Source organism: Marmota marmota, unplaced genomic scaffold (genome assembly GCF_001458135.2).
Source record: "Marmota marmota marmota unplaced genomic scaffold, marMar, whole genome shotgun sequence".
Taxonomy (NCBI): Eukaryota; Metazoa; Chordata; class Mammalia; order Rodentia; family Sciuridae; genus Marmota; species Marmota marmota.
In genome coordinates, this window is record NW_025999913.1 from 18,681,927 (window position 1) to 18,699,274 (window position 17,348).

The 17,348-nt window shown below is 49.8% G+C and overlaps 1 protein-coding gene across 6 annotated transcripts in view; it reads right to left on the reverse strand.

Annotated features, from left to right (window-relative positions):
- Nucleotides 1-17,348, reverse strand: part of Ripor2 (RHO family interacting cell polarization regulator 2) — a 173,175-nt gene that overhangs the window by 73,118 nt on the left and 82,709 nt on the right. The window lies entirely within an intron of this gene.

Below are 17,348 nucleotides of genomic sequence, written 5' to 3' on the forward strand. Positions count from 1 at the left end.
ATCCTGGAGCGGCCTGCAGGACGGAGCGCTCGGGAGCGGGCGGGAGGGAAACCAGCCCAGGCGGCGACGGGGTCAAGGGAGGCCCCAGGGCAGCGACGGGATCTAAGGAGGCCGGGCGGCGAAAACGTGGGGGAGGGCGGGCCGCGAAGTCGGCGGGGCTCCGGCTCCGGCTCCCGCGAGGTTGCTCCGAAAGCTCCCGGGAGAGGGCTGGGGTTACCGTACCGGGACTCCACGGGGCCTGTGTGGACAGGTATCTAATTATCATGGGGGTGAAAATTGTTTTTTAAATTTTGTTTGGGTGGATATGAAGCATACATAAAGATTTCCCTTAGGAAACTGGGTCTGCTTGGCAAAAGCAGGTCATAAACAGAGCTCAGAGACCGGGTCTGACTCCACCTCCATCCTGCAATAGGAACTCCCTGGCAGGCCTCGGTTTCCTCGCCTGCAAAAACACCCTGTTGAACAAATTGTGCCTTTACAACATATTAACTAGAGCTGTACCCACAAATGCACCACCCCTCCCCACCCCAGGGAGGCACTTTGGGAGGGCATTAGTTAGAATCAGTGAGCTGATTAGCAGCTGTTCCTAAGAGAGTGTCAAGTTCCACTCAGTGGTAAAGGAGAACTCGAAGGAAGCAACCAAACCTCAGCCTAGTCATTGCACGTGCCCTCAGCCTTTCAGGGCACAAGAGGAGCAGGGTGTGCCTAAGACCTGCACCAACAACCACAAGCCCCCACTGGTCACCACACCTGTGCCTTAGACGGCAATGGTGACAGTCCAGCCCTTCATTACAGCTGCATTTTCCAATGACCCACTCACTGGGTCAACAGTACTGAATGTTCCCGTGTAGACCTTCCCTTAGAGGAGAAAATGGATGGAGCACATGACACGAACCCATGTGCCTGGCAAGTGGTTCTTCATAAGTGCTCATTGTTGGTCTTCTGGTCAATACACGAGAGTCAAGTCACCAGTGAGTTTGGTTGACTTCAACTGAACACTACAGAGTTCTGACCATCTTATTCTATCCTTGGGCTGCAAAGCAGTTACTTTACAGCACTGTGCCATTGAATTCTGAGTATAATCCTGCAGTAGGAATTGTTATCCCCATTTATAGATGGGGAAACCAAGGTTCAAGAGACTTGTCCAAGTTGAAATCTAAAGTTTAATCAACTTTATATGCACATAAAAAAAAAAAAAAAGAACAGGTTTAGGAACCTGCGTACAGTACCCAGGCTGTGGTGGCCAGGCTGTGGTGGCCCTACCGTCATGTCCCCCATTCTTCAGAAGTCACAGTTAAGCCATGCTTGTATTCCTGACCCACAGAAACTGTGGGATAATAAACGTGTGTTGTTTTAGATGTTAACTTTGTGGCAATTTATTATGCAGCAGTAGAAAGAGTGACCTTTAAAAATAGAAACTGTATTGTGGTCACTCTCTGCTTAAAGCCCCGCCTTCATTGCCTACTTGGACTGCAGAAGAAATCCCACCCTGCATCCCATTGCTGGCCAGGCCGGGGTCCTCTCCAGCCTCCGGCAGCACATAGGCCCTCTCCTCCCCAGCTCCAGCCACCAGGGCTCTGGTTCCTTTCTTCCCACCTTGCATGGTGTACAGTCTGACGGCGCCACTTGTCACTGCAATCACACAGCCACAGTGGGGTCTGGGGAGAGCGTGAAGAGCTACCGCTAACAGGCTCCACAGGACACCTGGGGGGGTCGGGGTGTGGAGCTGATCCCCACCCTGGAGGGAGGCCCACTTCCCCTCTGCACACTTCCCCTCACCGCCTTCCTCAGGCAGTGTCTGCTGGGCATGATGAACAGGGTTAAGGGAGGGACGGGCAGAAGGGTGACGGGGCAGGCTGAGATGCGGTGCCCTACTGAGTGACCCCCTCAAGCCTGTCCCATCTCCTTTCCATTTCTGTCCCGTTGGAAAGGTAATGCTGATGCTCTGAGAAGCTGAGCAAATAACTTGCTCACAATCACAAAAGTGAAGCTAAAATTTAAGGTCAGGTGTGAATCCAAATTTAGTGCTCTTTTAACTTAGAATGTTCCACCACAACTTACTCCCAACTTCCCCTTTTGGGCTGGGGGTAGCTTGCTGGGGGGTGCTTGTGAATGTTGTGTGTGTGTGTGTGTGTGTGTGTGTGTGGTACTGGGGATTGAACCCAGTGGTGCTCTACCTGTTAGCTACATCCCTAGCCCCCCTTTTCTTTTCTTTCTTTCTCTTCTTTTTTTTTGTTTGTTTTTGAGACAGGATCTCAAACTAGTCACCAACTTGAGATCCTCCTGCCTCAGCCTCCCAAGTCCCTGAGATTAAAGGCATGCACCCCCATGTTGGCACCCCTCTATGTATCAGTCTTAATTGGAATCACTCCTGAGCACAAGTGATAGGTGTTATTTCAATAATTACCCAGAGTAATTGAGAACAGCTCAGGCACCAGGCACTCTGCTCAGGGCAGTGGGTGCAGAGGGAAGCCCAGTAGTCTCACCACATGCCTGTGAGCCTGGCGCTGGAGGTGGTTATAAATAAGTGAGGTGTGTTATGAAGGAAGAAGTGCCACGGTGCTATGGGAACCACAGTTATTTTTGGCCTCACAACCAGTGTATGAACTTGGGCTACACTGGAAAGCGTCTCTTCCCATAACTGAACCTATGCTGACCTCCCCGCACGGACCCTTTATAAACCAGTGTTGGACTGGAGAGCTGACTCGGCCAGGCCGGCCTGACCATTCTTTCTGCTATCAGTGGTCACCAGGAGACAGCGGGAAAGGCCCCAAGATGCAGCCACTTTGCTTTCCTGGTTGAGAACTTCAGATGAGGAGTACAGAGCTCAGAGCCTGCCCAGGACCACACTGTAAGGGAGTGGAGTTGCCGTTTAATCAGGAGGTCTTGGAGATGTGTTCCTGTCCACCACCCTCTCCACTGACATTCCTGAATGTTCCTCGTGCCTGTTGTGCTGGTGGGTTCTCACCTCATTGACTCGTCCTGGAGGGAGGTGAGAGGTACGTCCGAGACCCAGTCTCTTCCCAACTGTGAGGCTCAACGCCCACGTGGGCAGCAGATCCAACGCCCTGCTCTGAAGTTCCTCCTCTGCTCGTATGACCTTTCTTTAGAGGGTGGCCACCCAAGTGCAGGGCCCAGTTCCAGCTTGGAATGCCGCCAGTTTACGACTCTCCAACTCCTTTCTCACGCTCTGATACCGTGCCGCCCTCCACCTCGACCCCATCTGTTGATTCTTCCTTTGTTGCTCTGACCAGTTTTTCTTCCTCTCTCTGTTTTCAGTTTTCTGACTCATGAAGTGCATGAGCATCACTCTGGGGAAGAGTCTCAAATGCAGGTTTTCAGGTCACCTCACATCCTTCCATCAAGACCACGACGGTGCTGGACAGTCATCTCCGAAAGTGCTTCAGAAACAGTGGTCTACATAAAGCCCCGAGAGGCGTCCAGCCCCACCGGCTCTGCAGTGAGGTTCTGGAAACCTTCTGGCTGTGTGCCACCCTGCTGCCAGCCACCCACGCAGGGGACAGCCCTAGAAAGGGTCCTGGACTCAGGGCAGAGATGCTTCAGTTCTATTTTAGTTGTCAATGGAGAACTTGGCAAATCTCAGCTTTTGTGGGCCTCTGTGTCCTCGCGTGTCACAGGAAGATCCAGACAGCGATGGCCCAGCGGCCTGTTGCTCCAACGTTTGACATTTCCTGCTTTTTGTTTTTGCTCAAGCCTTCCTACTTCCTGGAGTCTTCCTCCTCTGCTGAGTCTTTTCCAATTACCTTCTCTGCTGCCTCTAGGTTCTTCTCCAAGGATCCTACCTGGCCTCCCTCATGACATGACACGGTCACCCTTTGAGCCCTCCGTCTCCAGAACACAGCCCTAAGCACACACCTGCCTTCTGTGGAGAAGGGGCACACTCCTCACGAGGTCACAGACTCCTCCACACAGGAGCCACGTGCCACGCGGAACACAGAGGTGGCCAATGAATAGCACTAAATGAGGAATGTGAGCTCCCGCTGCCCCTGCTGGCCCCCTGCTGGCCTCCGTCACCATCTCCCCTGGAAAATGGCATCACAAGCCTGCATTTATTGGCATCCAAGCAGCACCCACAGAAGCGTGTTTCCCCCTGGGGGGCGACAGCTGGGGCTTGCTCATGCTGAGCGTGAGACTCACCTGGTCCTGCCCCTGTGTCTACGACTGTGGCGCGTCCTGGGGCAGAGACCCCTCGGGCTGCTGCCTCACCATCACCTTACACATCTGCTTGCACGGTGGAAGCTTGCTTGCCACCATCGGCATGTTAGTGTGTCCCAGGAATGAATGACTCAGGGTGCTGACGTCAGGCCCAGGTGCTCTGACCAATCACCCCAATCCCGAACCCCACCTCCACCGGCTTCTCGCTTCCACACCTGGTGCCCGGCAGGCTGCACAGACAGAAGTAAGCAGATGGGAAATTAAATCTGCTCTGAGCGTAGCACAGCCTCCTTCCCTCCGAGCCCTGCCCTCCGGGTTTCTTACACTATTGTTATATTTCACACAGAGGCCATTTTCTGCAATAACATAACCTAGACCCCTGGTTCCAGTTGTTTTGGCCTCAACACCTGTTCATACAATAACATAGTCTAGAGCAGTCATTTTCAAACTTTTTGGTTCCAAGACCATTTTAGACTTTAAAAAATTCTGAGGAGGGGGCTGGGGATGTGGCTCAAGCGGTAGCGTGCTCGCCTGGCATGCGTGCGGCCCGGGTTTGATCCTCAGCACCACATACAAACAAAGATGTTGTGTCCGCCAAATACTAAAAAATAAAAATATTAAAAAAAAAAAAAATTCTGAGGAGGTTGGGGACTCCTGAAAGGGTCTTGGGAAACCTCAGGGGTCCTCAGACCACATTTTTTTAAGAACCAGTGATTTAGACTGACAAAAATGTTGGCAAAACGTTAATTTGAGAATCTTTATCATTCTGAATGCCTAAGGCTGAAAGTACACAGCTTGCATTTAACCGATAAGCATTATTGGTTAAACAATACTTACTATTGAGTATTAATAAGGTATTCGTATGAGCATAAAGCAATTCACAGAGAAGTAGAAACGGTAGAAACTCAGAGTTTTCTATATGCAGAATGCCAGGTCCTTAATGTCCTTAAGGTTGGACCTTAACTTTCACTATGCAATGTCCCTTCCTCTGTCTCATCATCAGGGGAAACAGTAAAGTGACAGACAGATGTTCAGGTTCCCCACGGTGACTGCTTGGCGTCCCAGCTGGCTCAAGGCAGCCTCTGGCTTGCAGGTTGTCCACTGCTCCTGTCTCTTCTCCAGCCTTCTCCAGCTTGCTGTCTGTCTGAGCCCACCCAGGGACCACGTCAGAGGCTGCCCTGCCCTGATGTGTTGCCTGGGTCTAGCCAATGGGGCCCTAACAGGGGACAGAAGCTTGCCAGGGTATGAACCCACCGGCTTCTCCCTGTGGGGTCCCCTCGGGCTGCGTCCTTCACCAAGGGTGACTGTTCCCTTCCGGAGGCCCCCTCTGCACAGCCGTCTCTCCTCACAGGTTCCGGCAGCTTCTTCCTGTCCTTCCTTTGGTCCAGCAGTGGCTCTGGGTGCTGAGGCTGAGCCAGCCCTGTCCTGCGTCCTCCTCTCCCCTTGGTAAGCAAAACATTCCAGACTCATTCTAAGTTGAGGGAGCCCTCAGTTTCTCAATAATGCCCTGATTCATACTAATTAAAAATCAACTATCAGGGCTGGGGATGTGGCTCAAGCGGTAACGCGCTCGCCTGGCATGCGCGGGTGCTGGGTTCGATCCTCAGCATCACGTAAAAATAAAAAATAAAGTTGTTGTGTCCACCGAAAACTGAAAAATAAATATTTAAAAAATTCTCTCTTGGGCTGGGGATGTAGCTCAGTTGGAAGAGGGCCTGCCTCCCATGCACAAGGCCCTGGGTTCAATCCCCAGCACCACAAAAAAAAAAAAAAAATTCTCTCTCTTAAAAAAAAAAAAAAATCTCCTATTGATCATTGAAAACATTTCAAACCTGGCCAGCCCACTCTTATGCTGTACTTCTGGCTCCTGGCTTCCTCCCTGGACTCCCAGGAATCCCGTCACCCGACAGCTGGTCTCAGGCTGGGTGTGAGAAAGCCTCAGAGGAGGGCAAGCCCCTCAAGACCAGCCAGAGGACCATGACTCACTGCTCACCCACCACCACTGCGTACCCACCACGCTGGGTGGCACAGTACACAATGGCCCAGGATGGACCCCAAGGCAGGCCAAGCGGGTTGCTAGAGTCAGCTGGAAAGGACTGTGAGGAAAAGGCTCAGAGGAAGCTCAGGGCTGGGCTGGAGTGTGGCGTGGTGGTGGGGGCTGAGGGACACACACACACACACACACACCACGATTCAACCCTGGATATGTCTCCAGCCAGGCAGTCAGCTGAAAGTATGAGACACCCTGTTCCTTCTAATTCTGTAGCTGGCCTGAGAGGGTGACCACAATCAGCCAACCCAGCTCCTCACTGCTTTCCAGGATGGGGCTCTAAGAGATCAGGAATGACCCCTGCACTGGCCGAACCCCAGGAGGTCTTATCCGAGAGCAGCTAAAATGCATTTGTTACTTAAAATTTTTTAAAAGGATGATGATTTTTTTTAAAAAGTCTGCTTTTATCCACTCATACTTTAAAAATATTTTGTTATTCATGGACCTCCTATAATTTGATATTCATTCCTCCTTCCATTTTAGGCCAGGGATGTTGTTCTACACCATCTCCCTCTCCCGGCCCCTGAATTTGCAGAGATAGTTCCAAAGGCCAGTTCCTTCCCCTTCATGAGCTGAGGAGGTGGCTTCAGGAGGTGTCTTGAGGAGGAATTAGAGACCCAGTAGCTGTGTCTTAGAGCTTTGTCACTGGTGTTTAATCTTCACCATCTGTGGGACTTTATTTGGAGTGTGATTTGCATCTGGAACTGAGGTCTCATGGGGGTTAAATGAGTTTTTGTTACTACAGAAGCAAGGCCAGAGAGCTACCGAGAGTCTGGAGGCACAGGGCACACAGGGAGCCCACTTGGGAGCCGGGAAGGAGGTCCTCCTGGCTGTGCGCTGACCTCCCCCAGCAGCTCTCTCCCTGCTCTGGGCTCTGAGTCCAGCAGGCTCTGGGTGGCTCGGAGCCCACTGGACATCCTAGATAGCCCCAGCATCTGAGGCCTCTTCCCTCCCAAGTCCCTTTCGCAGCTGGCATTCATTTTATGCAGAATCTGGATCCTGGATCCAAGGTCCACCCCCAGGCCCCGCAGAGTTTCCCTTGGAGAGGGGGAAGTAGAAGCCTGACTCTGGCCCACAGCTCGCTGGGCCCACGCAACCTTTTTGGTGGGAGCTGGAGCCAGATGCTGTGGCCTTTCCCCTCTTCCGCCCTCTGTCCTCACACACTCCACATCCCTGGCAGCTGAGGACAGGAGCTGTGGCAACAGGACAGAGCGCTGTCATCCTCCATGATTAGCCAGGCGAGTGAGGCTGCTGTACTATCTCGGCATCCACAGCGCTCTGGCACCTAATGAATTATTCACGCCACTGAAGTGTAATCGGCTGTCACGTTCAAAATAGGTCATTCGCGCGAAGGCTGCTGGAGGTGAGAGTCTCACAGCGATGGTAACAAATCCAGGTGCTTTGGTTTAAGCAAATCCTGCAGTCAGTGGCTTCTCCAAGCGATCCCGTATTAAATGTCTTAGTGGACCCCAGCCAGGTTTTCATTAGCAGCCGCAGGGACAGCTGGACAGCTGGATGTGGGCTGGGGCGAGACCAGGGATGATGTCTCTGCTTTAACCTTTTCCCCTGTTGACACCCCCAAGGAGCCTCGAGGGGCTTCATGAGAAAGATAAATGTGAACACCTCTGTTCACTGAGCCCTGAGCACACGATGCCCAGTCAGCATTAGCACACCCCAGGGACAGGGTCCAGAAGAGCAAGCAGACGTGGGTCTGTCTCTGGGCGCCACATCCACAGAGAAATCCAAGTTCAACAGCTGCGGGCCGGGCGCCCCTGTGCTCAGTGCTCACTCACAGACAGCTGGCCTCTTCACCACTCGGAACACACTTGCCTCTTGTTGGTGGTAGGTACGTCATTCGGCTCAAGTGCCCAGTGCCACGCAAACATTGGGCTGGCTCCTTCAGTGGTGGGTTAACCTTTGTGTTTTGAGGATAAAAGGACAGTCTTACAGGAAGAAGAGCAACTTTCTCTAAGATTAGAATAAAGATTGGAGTGAAACTCTAGCGAATGAGCTGCACTGCTGTTGGCTGCTCTGGACGTGTGGCCAGGGAGGCGCGAACGCTCCTTGGGGAAGGGGAAGGAGGAGGAGGAGTGGTTCTCCTGAGTCTATGAGCCACAGCCTGGAGGCAGAGGGCTAGGCTTTGACCCTGAGAGCACAGCACCCAGTGCAGGAGAACAAGTGGAGAGGTCACCTGCCACAGGCCTGCTGCGGAGGACGCCACGCTCTCACCCTCAGCCACTCACCCAGGAGCCTGCCCAGGCCGCCCAGCCCTCCCCGTGGCCCAGTGGTTGACCCGGAGCAGTTGCATTGCAGGGTCTGGGACTAGTCCATGCAGGTCCTGCTGCCCTATTCCCCAGGCTGGAGAAGGGTCTGTGGGGGATCTTCACCTGTCTGTGCTGCTTCACCGTCAGCATTTCAGTGGATGTGAGCACTTAGAGGGGTCTTCACAAAGTCACCCACTAGACACTTGACTGTCCCCAGCTGGACTCCTGCTTCCCCTCCACAGCAGCCCTGCTCAGCCCCGCCTGCTCCTCCACAGCTTTCCTCATCCCAGGAAAGAGCGAGGTTCCCCTCCCAGGCGAAGCCTCCCGGCTAATGGCCCTCTTCCTCTCATGTGCCATGTGCCCCTGGACTCCCCAGCGCCAGGCCCGGCAGGCTCCCACCAGCTCCTCCCCTGGATATTCCAAGTCCTTTAACCAGCCTCTGCTCCTGCTTCCTTTATCCTGTCTCCATTTTAAAAATCAACGATTTTTTTAAAGCGAGGAGATACATACATCTGTATGTGTGTGTGGTGTTGTGGTAAAATACACATAAAATTTAGCATTTTGGCCATTTGTAAGCGTACCATTTAGTAGTGAAAAGCATATCCCCATTCCCATGGGCGGAAGGATCCTTTTGTAAGTCAAGCCAGATGACGCCCTCTTTGGTAGGCATTGGCCGGTGGCTCCCTGAGTTATGCAGAGAAGAAAAACTCTTACAGGGCTTTGCAGGAGCTGGAACCCCCAAACCTCCTGGAGTCTCATCTCCTTGCCCCCGGCTCTGTTCCCCCTGTGCTCGGCTACTGGTCTCCTTGCTGTTCCTGAAACAGCCTCCTGCCCACGCCCACAGGTTGGCCTCCACTGCCCCCCAGCCTCCGGGCACTCAGCACAGCCTTCCTGCACCACCACTGCACGCGTCACCTGTCACATGTCATGTTTCTGCAGGGGTGCCTATCCACCTCCCTTCAGTACAATGCAGTGTCACTTCACAGGGGCTGGGCCTTTCCTGAAGTCACTGCTGAGAGCCAGAACAGGACTGAACCTAGCTCATGGCAGACTTTTAACAGTACTCTTTCAAAGACCAAAGAAAGCAATTTTATATCCTGGTGTAGCTCATAAACTCCCAAGTGAGCCACCTCTTTCACCCAAGCCATCCTCCAGAGGAGCTTGGTTCGTGCTGATCTTGACGTACTCATGCAGAGACCCTGCAGAGGATTCCCAAGGAGACAGAAGTGCTAGAAGGCATCCCATATCAGGCTACACACGCTGTGAGGAAGAAAGGTCTTTCTAAGATTGAGTTAGATAAACCCAGCCTTGGCTTGGTCTAGATCAGCTCCTGAGAATCTCTTCTATCTTTTGTGGCAATTTGGTTCACTCCTGTGAAGTATACGTGGTTTAAAGGAAAGCAATGGCTCTGCAGACTTTTAGAAATCGCCTTGTATTTTGGTATACCCATCCTGAACTATTTTTTTTTTTAAGTGAGGAGATACATACATTTATGTGTGCGTGTGTGTTGTGGTAAAATACACATAACATAAAATTTAGCATCTTAGCCATTTGCAAGTGTACCCTGAATTAATAGTGAAAAGTATATTCCCCTTGTTCTGCAATCTCTTTCATTTTGTAAAACGAAACTCTATGCTTATTAAAGTCATCCATCCTCTTCTCTGCCCCAGGCAACTGCCATCCAGTTATTGTCTCAATGATGACTTTAGGTACCTCATACAAGTGACATTGTAAAGTATTTGTCTTTTTTGAGACTGAATTTGCTTAGCACAATGTCCTTAAGATTCACCCATGTTGTAGCAGGTGTCGTCAGAGTCTCACTCCTTAGAGCTGAAGAGTTCTCCGTGTGTGTATGTGCCACAGTTTACATGTGCCTTCTCCCTCAAGGGATACTTAAGCTGCTTGCACCACTTGGCCGTTGTCCATAACACTCAAATACAGCGTACACATACCTTTTCAAGACGTTGCTTTCAATTTCTTTGGGTATATTCCCAGACTGGAATCTGGATCTTTTGGTAATGCTATTTTTAATGTTTTGAAGAATTGCCATACTATTTTCCATAGCAATGGCACCCAATTTTACATCACCACCTGTTACAGTTTGGATCCAGAACGTCCCCCACAGTCTCATGTGTTGAATGCCTGTTCCCAGTGTAGCCACGTTCAGAGGTGGGACTTTTAGGTGATGATTGGATCAGGGCTCTGACCTCATCAGTGGATTGATCCATTTGATGAATTAATCATTTGAATGAACTCACTGTAGGCAGGTGAGGCCTGATTGGAGGAAGTAAGTCCCAGGGAGTGTGTCCTTGGGGATTAGATCTTGTCCCTGTGCCCTTCCGCTCTCTTTCAGTCTCTGCTTCCTGGCTGCCCTGAGCCGAGTAGCTCTGCTCTGCCGCACCCTCTGCCATGATGTTCTGCTTTGCCTCAGGCCCAAAGCAATGGAGCCAGCCAACCACGGACTGAACCTCTGAGACCAGGAGCCAACATAAACTTGCCTCTCTAAGTTGTTTGTGTCAGGTGTTTTGATCACAGTGATAAAAGGCTGACTAACTCACCACTGATTTACACTCCCACCAACAGTGCACAAGAGTTTCCTAAGTCTTTTTGGTAGAAAGATTGACTTCCCCCTACAGCCAGCCAGAGCTGCTCAGAGATGCCTAATAGAGCTAAACATTCCTACTTCTTCTAATGCTTAGCAACCAGGAGCCGAGTGGCCCCTGCTGAATGTGCATGGGTGTGTGTGGCAGTGCTTTTAGCTCTCTCCTGTCGCGTCTCTTTTGAAAAGGCTTCCTTGTTCTCAAATTAACATGCAGGCTGAGCACACTCATGCTGGTCTGCCTTACAGACTTGGGGCAGTGGGCAAGAGCCAGCACTGGTTTGGGAAGATCAAAACTCCACTAATCCCATGTAATCTTCTAACGTCAAGGTAATGCACTTCCCATCTGTGGTGTTTTGGGAGATGCCCTCGGAGGCCTGCACCATGCTCCTTGGGGACTTGCGTGTGTGGGAAAGCCCCGAAGACCGTCTTGGGTCCTGCTTGCGGATCAGTCGTTCACTATGAGTAGGTCAGAGGGCTTCAGATCTCACAGACCAGGGAGCCCTAGAGTCTCCGGGGAGAGAGGTCCCTTGCAGTGGTGCAGGGGAGTAAGTGGGAGGCCCCTGGACACTTGCTGTGAGCTATCTTCTTTTGCCTTATTTACTGTTGGGCTTGGAGACAGATATTTGGCCATTTACCTCGTCCTCCTTCACCCTGTGCATGATACCACCCCCTCTGCAGCCAGCGCACACTGTGTAGCACCCCTTATTTTTGTCACCCTTCCAACTTCCGTTACGTTATTATGTAATAGGATGCTATGAATTGTCTTTAAGAGTTTCAACATAACCATGAGGGGGTAAGTCCCTTCCCAGCTAGAGACTTAATAAGGGGAAGACGCTCCTAGCCCACACAAAGGCCTTCTGTCTAAATAGCCAGGTAAGAGATATTTTAGGATATGTGGGCCGAGAGGTAAAAATGAGGAAATTACGTAGATACTCATAACAAGGGGAAAAAAGCAAAATTTCACATTTTTTATTGACAAAGTTTAAAGTATAATAATTGAGTACTTTTTGGGTAACAATGGTGTACTAAAGAGAAGAATGGAATTCTTTATCTTTGAGAGACTTCTTCAATTAATTTTCAATTAATTTTCCGTAACTGAGATTCTAAATTTGTACCTTACATGGAATCAATTGCAGATGTTCATCTGTGAAGACCACTCTCCTGCTGCGGGCTGCACTTGGCCTGCAGGTGGTGGCTTGTCAGCCTGGAACAAGAGCAGGCAGAGAGCCTCTGGCTTGCTTTGGCAGTCCAACCCACGAGCGCGGGTTCTGAAGGCATTCGCCACGGTCTTTCTGGGCTTATCATCAATGTTAGGAAGATGCAGGGGTTCTCTGTCCTCTGCATTGTGATGCTTTTGTAAATGACAAGATGTGCTGTGTCTTCACAAATGGAAGAGGAAGCTTCTGACCCACCACCCACAGTCTTCCTCGCCGTAGGAAGGTCGGGTGGTCCAGTCCTGGTCGGCCCTGCTGCAGCTGGGGTCATTGCTAACCTCACTGGCCAGTGGTGAGCCCTGGTCAGAACAGGGCTCAGTGAATGGTCAGTTCCCCCAGGGCTGATTCTACGCACCTGCTCTCTTGCCTCTGTAGTGGTGGACTGAGCACCGGGGGCTCGTGTTTGTCCTCCTGTACATTCATGTGCCATGAGCATCTTCACATGCAAATGCACATAATGCATGTAAGCAGACGGTCATCGTTATTTACCATGGGAAATATTTAAAGAGAAATGGAAGTAAAAATGAACACAGAGTGCCTCCAAAGGGGAAATTATAGAGGTTTCATTTAAAATCTTAGTTACTGTCCCAAGATGATGCAGTAATATGAATGTGTATGTGTGTGCGTGTGGATATATACGTGTATACATATATAATCAAAGTCTTCAGTGGTGATGCCTACAAATTAGAAATGCTTAGCACATGTGGAAAGGTCAGCCTTCTTCAGCTCACATTCCTGAAAGAGCTCTGGAAAGCGGAGAAGAGGTCGGCGGTAACGGGGATGAGTTCACCACAGTAAATGCTCACCCAGGGAACAGGTCCCGGCTATGGCTAGAGATACTGTTAAGAAGGACCTTCACCTCCAGCACTTACGGACCAAGCAACAGGCCCCTCTCCGCCAAAAACTGCCATCGTGTCTTTTGCTCTTCAATACCCAAGCATTTTCAAAGGGAGAGCAGATTGGTGACAGCGAGAGAAAGTGGGGAAGACATTGTGCCCTGCGTCTGTGCCAAGCAGGGAGTTTATTCTGAGCCCTGCCTGGGTCACATGGTGAGGAATCAGGGGCAGCCAGGCTTGCTGTCCAGGAGCCAGAGGCATCTCTATAGCCCTGGGAAAGGGGGCAGTCTCAACAGCCCTGCTCTAATCTGCCGTGTCTTTGATTAAGCCAACTTGTCCCTGTTTGTGACAAAAACCAGGAGTAGAAGAGGGGAACTGTATAGACTTGGGAAGCTGGGACAACTGAGAAAATCACAGTGGAATAATAGTTGACATCTATGTAGTGAGCCTTGAATGACTTTCATTTGTCTCATGCATTATCTCCCTTAACCTCAGTTATTTTTTAAAGGGACAAACACCATCATCATTATTATCATCACTATCATCACCATCACCGCCATCACCATCACCATCACCAGTACTACCACCATCACCATTATTACCACTATCATCCTCACCAACACCATCACCACCTTCATCATTCCCAGCATCATCGAAATCACCAACACCATCACTATTATCCCCATCACCATCATCATCATTTCTACCATCATCACTATCAATACCTCTATCATCAAAACCATCACCAACACTACCAACACCACCACCATCATCATCACCACTACCACCATCACCATTACTACCATCATCACCATCACTTACACCATCACCACCATCAGCACCATAACCATCATCATCCCATCCCCATCACCACCACCACCATCACATCTTCACCCAATATCATTATTACCACCATCACCACCATCAGTATTGTAATCCCCATGTGGAAGGAGGAATCGAAGTTTCTGAAGGGTTAGATAATTTGACTAAGATCAAACAACTAGTAAGTCGAACTTGATAGTTTGAATTCAAATACTTTACTTACTCTGTAGCATATTGCTACTTTCCCACAGTTTGAACTCTGAATAGTAAAAATCAAAGATTGAAGAGTAGCGTAGCGTCAGAGTTTCTGTATGTAAAGTACTTGGTATAGCAGCAGGTTGGAGAAGGTGCCTGGCCCTGCTCTGGAAACCCCCTGGCAGAGGGAGCACACGATACAAGCCCCAGTGGCAGTGTGCCTGTCACTCAGAGCAGCGGTGCTTTCTAGAGGGGCTTTTTATCAGACTTCATGGTGGGATTTTAAGTTTTGATGGTTTTTGGTTTTGAGAGATGTTAATGGAGACCCACGGCATGTTGGCCAGGACTTGAGGAGAAGAGCCCGTTTCCCAGGTTTCAGTCACCTAAGCTAGCTTAAGGGAGTAAAAAGCACCTTCCACAAAGCACCTGCATACTGCATCTCTGGCATATTTTCCTAAATGCCACTATATCAGTACCCCATGCTGTTACCAACAGAAGGAAAAGACGGCACCATAGGAAGTGTCTCCGTACTTATTCCCTCTCAGGGCTTTCTGGAGGCGAAATTCCAGAGAATAAAAAGCTGAGTCCAACAGCTCAGCCAGCTGACAGCTTGCGATCTGAAAGACAGATCCTTCTCTCCTTGTGTCTAGCTCATGACTTCTAGCTCTGATAAATGATGTACAACAGAGTCTTGCAGAAGAAGAGTCCTCCCCATGGGAGCCAAGTCCCAGGGTGCAATCATGGCCGCGCTCAGCTCCCAACAGTCCAGACGGGAGGGAAGCCGTGCAGAACATGAAGACCTGCAGGATTTTTTCTCTGCTCGCTAGGTTCTCTATGACTGCAAATCTTTACAAAGTTGATATGTTTTCTCTTCCGTCAGTTGGAGAAACAGACACACTGCCCTCCCTAGGAGCCCAGGGTTGCCTCACTTTTAGTCTCCTTGAGCTGCTATGTCCCATCATCCCCTACCTGGGACACCCATGAACAATTAAATTCAGCCACAAATATACTATTTATAGTAACTTTGAAATAAACGTTTATGCTTTTAGAGTTCTATTCTTTTGATAAAAGTTACAGATAAGTGATTAGCAATAATATCCATTGTTATTATTAATGATGTTACATAATAAGGTTTACAGTGTGATTTCCAACCTACTTCTGTGCACCCATGTCAATTTCATTGAGATATCTGCAGAACTAAAAACATGGGACTTAATGGGTTAATTGTCCTCTGTCTGAAGCATTCGTTAAGTTGAGGCATGAAAAGTTCCAGACATAGAGTTCACCTGTGCAGGAGTGAGGATAACAAATACACACACACACCTGGTGCCGTACACTGGACATCATCGCTGCCAGTTTTCCTTCTTCATGAGACTGGGGATGGAATCGGGTGCTTAACCCCCCCCCAGCCTCTTCTATTTTTTTATTATTTTGAGACACTGTTTCCTTAAGTTGCTGAGGCTGACCTTGCTCTTGTGACCCTCCTGCCTCAGCCTCCCGAGTCACTGGGATTACAGGCAGGCGCCACCACACCTGGCTCCTTATCTCTGCCTTTCAGTTGTTATCCCAGCATGGGTCAAACCTTTCTCTTAAAAACAGAGAAACATGAAGGAGTAGCTTGTTGTTTTCATGACAAGAGGCCCCAGATGATTGGTGGGATGTGCTCTGTCTACACCACACAGCAAGAGGTGCTCAGCTGTGTGAACTCGGGGCGCATTGGCTTGGATGGAGCTTAGGTTCTCCACTCAGCCTTCTTTCCTCCCAGGTGCACAGCTGCCTTGGGACCCCCAGATCCCCAGGGAACAGCACAGGGTGAGCCTGGAGCCCACTGCCCGTGGGGAAATATGCGAGTGTTCAGGTCCCACCTGCGCCCCGGTTTGGGGTCCATTTTCTCTTTCGTTTTGACTTGATAGGACTGCCCTAATTTGTTTTCTCTTCCTGTCCAATTGTCCTGCTTTCTTTTTGGTTCTTGAAACAGTCATTTTAATTTGGCTCAACTAAGACCTTTTCCTCCTTTAGAATCACTCTAGAGTCAAACAATATGAAGCATCTTAATTGACCATCACAGCTTTTGGCAAACAGTCCATGGGCAAAATTTAGCCATTTAAAAATAAATGAGAAGCTGAACAAGCTGGCACCTGCTAAGCTCACGGAGACACCGTGGCCTGGTTGACTGGATAGGTGGCCTCTCTTCAACGGATGTGTTGGCTTGAGTAAGTGACATGGCTCTATCGAGGAAAGGAAGATAGTCTTCCCCATTTATTCAACGTTGTTACAACACTTTCACGTTTCTTTTCCCATCTTTCTTTTTAAGAGATTATCACATGTACAATGAGTTTGCACAGACTGTAAGTTTTCAGGTCGAATCCTATAGAAGACACACCTGAGCACACCTTCACTATGCCTAAACAGCTAAGACTTTGCTGGCTGCTCGTGGAGATACTAAAATAAACATTTAAGATGCGTTGCCTGTGCTGTGGGGCCCCTTTCAGCACTGGACTCATCTGCATAGATGGCTCTGAGGTCATTGAGACCATCAATCAGAGGGTGGATTGATGGCGAGGCAGACAGCCTGCATAGCTGTTAGGCCATGTGCTATTTTAGCGTGTGTCCCTGAAGTGACACCAGTACTTTGGCACCAGCCAAAGGAAGCTTCTTAGACATCTATGGGAAGAGGCTGTTTTTTAGTAATCCAAAGCTGCGGTCAGGCAGGCAAGAATTACTGTGGGGAGGCCTGTGTGCTATGGATCCCGGGACACAGCCGGAAAGGCTTGCGCCAGAGGGTATCCAGGAGCCCCAGGGTGGAGATGCACCCATCAATCTTGGCCAGTCGTGAAAGCAAAGAGTAATCAAGTCTTTTCAGCCCAAGAAACTAGGACAACCTCGCCCTATCTTTTCTCCAGTGCCATTACTTGAGTCCACTTGGGACCCCAGATATTCCTTGAGAAAGATTTGACATAGTTAAATAATCACGATGGTATTTGTTCACGTGACATGAAATGTAGCATGATCAAACAGACAGCTCCAACATTTTCTACCCAAGGCTCCTACACTTTCATGTTCTATTTCTCTTACTTTTTCCATGAAGGTGTTGACAACCAATCTACACTTGCACAATTTACTGGTTTTATACCTATATTTTAATTTTCCTTCTGTTATGGCTTGGATATGTGGTGTTCCCCAAAAACT